At 40.9% G+C, this 5390-nt stretch overlaps 1 pseudogene; it reads right to left on the minus strand.

Moving 5' to 3' along the window:
- Positions 1 to 3126: 3126 nt before the first annotated feature.
- Positions 3127 to 5181, minus strand: LOC148501321 (uncharacterized; annotated as a pseudogene).
- Positions 5182 to 5390: the final 209 nt, after the last annotated feature.

Raw genomic sequence — 5390 nt, forward strand, 5'->3', positions numbered from 1 at the left:
TACAATGTAATAAGAAAAAAAAGGAGTTACAAAAGAAAAAAAAAGAAAATAAAGGGGGGTGATAGGCACAATCCTGAATCATCAGAAAAAAAAAAAAAAAAAAACACAGAAATAACTAGAGAAAATCCCATATAATTCTGCAAATAAAATCTAATTAAAAAACAAACAAAAACCCTGGTCATTATAAAATCAACATTCCTAACACTGACTACAAAACTACTTAGAGGTAGAATAGTATTCAAACCACAATCGCCACTTGGTTAGTGGGGAAGTAATAGATGTGGAATATTTTAAACCAATGGTCTCCATATCATAACTCCTTTGAACATATCCTACAATTTTAGAAAGGGATGGGGGATTAGAGTTTTTCCAAAGCTGAGCAATGGTTGATCTAGTGGCAATAAAGATGTGTCCTTTGACATATCTACAATGGGTTTGGAGAGAGGGCGGATAATGATGAAGAAGGGCTGTTTCAGGTCGAAGCGGTAACTTAATACCAGTTACTGTATATATAAGATGGAATACTTCAGACCAGAGCCTCTGAATTTTTGGGAAAGACCAAAAAATATGGAGGAGAGAGCCTACCTCTCCACACTGTCTCCAACAAGGTGGAGAAGAGTTTGGCCAAAATTTACACAAGCGTTCAGGAGTAAAATAAATCCTCTGTATTAATTTAACCAGCATTTCTGAATGATTAACACATTGAGACATTTTAAAAATATTATGAAAGATCTTGTCCCATTCCTCATCAGAAAGGGAAATATGCAGATCATCCTCCCATTTAGCTTGGATTGACAACCTATCTCTTTCACCCGGAGCTAAAAGAATCTTATACCAGAGATAGCACCAAAAAAAATTTAACATTTTGGGTGAAAAAAAAAAGAAAAACCACTTCTTTAATAGTTAAATTTAATCCAGAGGGGTTCCCTTATATGCGGCAGGTGTTTTCTTCATTGCCGGAGTAGCGGCAGGTGCATTTTTGCAGATTAAAAAAAAAGAACTTTAAGGACTTAAAAATATGCTTACCTCCATTTTCATGTACCCCAAATTTGATAGGAATAGTTATTCCCCCCCCCAAAAAAAATCTAAGTGCTATTCTTCACCACTTCTTCATAGCCGCAAATATGCACCTGCTGCGGCTATAACACACCCCGACTTCCTTCAGCAAGCAAAAATGGGGGTACCCATAGTGATCCCCATGTCATCTTTTTAAATTGAATACGGGGATAAGCGGGCCTGATTCAGAGGCGCTCACAAAAAGCGAGCGCTCGCTCTAAATCAGGGCGGCCGCCCTGATTTTAAAAGTGGGAGGCACATATTGAAACCGTTGTAATTCCTACACTGTTCACACGATTTGGATGTAATTACCCTCAAATTAAATCTGAAAGTCTGCAGTTAAAGCACATCTTGTTTGTTTCATTTCAAAACCATTGTGGTGGTGAATAGAGGCCAAAATCTGAAAATTCTGTCAATGTCCCAATATTTATGGACCTGACTGTATATAGCACTGTGCAAAAGTTTTAGGCAGGTGTGAAAAAAATGCTGTAAATTAAGAATGCTTTCAAAAATAGATGTGTTAATGGTTTATTTTTATTAATTAACAAAGTGCAAAGTGAATATACAGTGGGAGAAATCTAAATCAAATCAATATTTGCCTTCAAAACAGCATCAATTGTTCTAGATACACTTGCACACAGTTTGAAGGCACTTGGCAGGGAGGTTGTTCCAAACATCTTGGAGAACTAACTACAGATCTTCTGGGGATGTAGGCTTGCTCAAATCCTTCTGTCTCTGCATGTGTGAACTCCCCGCTACATATGTCACTCACCAAAGGTGTACGGTGGTTCTGATAGGATAGCTTCTTTCTGTAGTCATCTCTTTCCATCCCTGGCAGAGAGATGAAGGCATCCTAATCCCTAGACTCAAGAATTACTCAGGTTTAAAAATATTAACTCAGATTTATTACACTGGAGCACATCAATATTGGAGCTTCTTAGGCACTTAGCTAACAGTAATACAATGCACACTATAACACAATTATGAAACACTTCAAATATATCACTTTAACACTACTAGTGTACAGATACATCGAATTACTACATTAGTTAAAAATTATAAATTATTCTGTGTACTAATAGTTAATGTCTCAACTATAGGCAATATACCCACAATAATAATCATAACACTGTACAAGAAGAATGTCCACTGGCCAGTTAAAACGTGGGTGCACGCAGTATTTACTTTTAGTTATTGTCGCAAGCCGGCTTGATACTTGTCTAATTTTAACTTTGGAAAAGTAGCAGCTGGGATGTATGGCGTTTTGTAGAGAAACATCTGTAGCGCACTTCACCAGTGTCTCTCCCTTTATGACTCTGTCCTAATGATAAGACTGTCCTCGTACTAGTGACTGTCCTCTGTAATACAGACTGTCTCTGTGTCTCCTATGCTGCAGCTCCACAAAAACTAGTCAGCACTTATCTGGTCCTGAAGCTGGCATCATGCAGACATAGTGTATAGAATCTCTTGGTGTCAGTGGTGTTGTGCTGGTACAGACCTGATCCATTGTCTGCAACTGGGAACTTACCTCTGTTTCAGGCTGGGACACTTTGAATGGCTCTTTGATGCAGCCCCTCATAGAGTCACTCTCCAGGGAATCCTGTCATCAGCTGAGGCAGTCCTAGACTCCATCAGTGTCCCTTAGATACATCATGGTTTCAAGCCCCAGTGCAGGAAGAGAAACACCACAACCTCTTCCTGTGTCTCACCCTGCCCTTCTTTTTCTGACTGGGCAAATCACACAGAGCTGTATCACTCCTCCCCTCTTGTCTAACATTGAAAATCACAGGAGTCATCCAATATAGTTCCACAGTATATTTTAATCCCATAGCTGTTATATAGAGGCATGTGCCTCTTCTGAGCCCTAGCTCTCTCCTTGTACCAGTACTGTAAAGTGATGCCCCACTTTGGGGGTACCACATATTCCCCTGCTGGAATGATGCGTGTCCCCATGCATCGAAGTCTCTTGAAGAATTTTTGGTCAGAACTAGTCCATTAATAAGTTGTTATGGTTCTTTACCTATTACATACAATTAACAATAAACCAGTAAAATTAACAAGTAAGAACTCTCAATATCTGCATCTGAGAGGCGGAACCACACTTGTATTTCTTTCTGATCTTCTCTGTTCAAAAGTGAGCTGTGGCAAATTACAGACATCAAACTCTGGTACATTACATTCTAACATTTCTGGTTTGAAAACAGACACTTGGTTACCAGGAATTTTTATGCCTGATGCAACAGGCCAATACATGCTTGTTAGAGTTAGACAATTTACAGGGTCATCAAGGGGCTTGGCTTTGGGTGAGCCCAACCTCTCTGCCAAGGAAAAGTCTGTAATTCTCTTTGCATCTTTCTTCGGACCCACTGTGCATAGTTTCTTTCGGTTGCCATCTACTTTAGGTTGGCTCTGATGAGGTGACTCTTGAAGAAATTGGGATCTGCATACTCTATTCATGTTTGGTGGCACTGGTCTACCTTCTTGCTTTACATGTTGGCCAACCATGCTTTCCAATGTTTCATCTTGCAATGAGGCATATGAATACTGTCTTCTCCTGATACATGGCTTCCTCCATAAGTTTGAGGGATAGTAGAGTCTCCGGTAAGGCCACTGCTGATTAGAACCTTCTTGATAGTACCTTCTGTGGTTTTGGTAATGCCAGGGTTGTCCACGACCTGCTGCATATTTGCTGCCTTGAACTGGGACACCACCAGGTACTGTAACATTAGCTGCCTGTACACCCTTCTCTCCTTGGACAATATTGAACTCAACCATCTCTCCATCTCCCACACTGCGGAGGTGCTTCCTGGGGTTATTCTTTTTGATGGCAGTATAATGTACGAACACATCTTCCTTAGTGTCATTCCGGTTTATGAATCCATATCCGTGACGCACGTTGAACCATATGACTGTACCTAAAACTTTTCTTGTGCTATCTGGTGTATTAGAGTCTGTTGAAATGATCGTAGCAATCCCTTGAATCTGGTTCTGATGTACAGGACATGGTTCTACATCACTGGGCTGTCCTGCTTCCAAGGGTAAACCTAATCCATTTGCTCCTCCCTGAGAGTCAGTCTCCTGCCTTGGGGCATTGGTGTTTAAAGGTTCTTCCCAATTACAGTATCGTTCCACATGGCCACTATGATCGCACCTTTGACTAATAGGATGTCCACTTGTATTAAAGCAATCAGAGGGCCTTTGTCCTCTTGCTTGAGGTGCTTTCCTCCAATCATGCAAAACTTGCCATCTCTCAGTTCGCCCTTTCAGTTCAGGCCGCTCCGGTAGCTGGCGCTGGATCAATTTCTGGAGCTCTTTACTCATTTCAGCCATTTCCAGGGTGAGCTTTTCAATTTGTCCCTTTAGTGCAAGGATATCATCAGGTCCCATGGTTTGAGCAGTTTGGACAATGGCCTTCTTTGGCATTATAGTATCTCCTATTTCAGAGTAATGGTTATCCAGTGGATGTTTCTTAACCTGATATCCTGACATCTCTGGGAAAGTCATCTCCTTAATTTGAGTTGTTCCTATTACTCTTACGGCAGCCTCTTTAAAATCCAAGAATGAACTATCAGGGACTTGCATCCGAAGAAGTCGCAGGTGGGTTTTCACATTTTCATCGCTGGATCCTTCAATGAACTGATTAATTAATGTTTCATCCACTCTTCTTATCTCCTTTTCAACTACTTCCTGGATAGCTCGTAGGTCTTCATGGAGATTCAAGGCAAAATCCTGTAGTGATTCCAAAGGTGGTTGTTTGCAAGAATAAAACCGCATTTTTAATTCTGAAATGGTGTTGGTATTGAATGTTGCAGACAATCTTTTGAGAATTTGGTCTATAGTGTGCTTTTCTTCAAGGGACCAAGATGTAACCTCTCGAAGCGCAGATCCTTTTAATTGCCCAACCAGGATTTCAACTTGCTGTTGATCAGTTAGCTGATAAAGACAAAACATGGCTTACATCTTTGTTTTGAATTCGCCTAAGGGACTTGACTCTGTCCTGGAGGCATCTCCAGTATATGTGGGGAGCCATGGAGCCCCAAAGTAATATGGCAGACAAATGGGATTAACATTGACCATGGCTGGGTCTGTGGCTGACTCTACTGCAGCTTGTCGGTTTGTTGACATCCTGTGGTAATTTCTTGCGCCTGGGGTCTTCCTTCACTTTAGACTCTGCAAATCCTGTTTGTAGACACAAAATGTGAACTCCCCGCTACATATGTCACTCACCAAAGGTGTACGGTGGTTCTGATAGGATAGCTTCTTTCTGTAGTCATCTCTTTCCATCCCTGGCAGAGAGGTGAAGGCATCCTAATCCCTAGACTCAAGAATTACTC

The sequence above is a fragment of the Taudactylus pleione genome, unplaced genomic scaffold, assembly GCF_031769625.1.
Source record: "Taudactylus pleione unplaced genomic scaffold, aTauple2 ptg000520l, whole genome shotgun sequence".
Taxonomy (NCBI): Eukaryota; Metazoa; Chordata; class Amphibia; order Anura; family Myobatrachidae; genus Taudactylus; species Taudactylus pleione.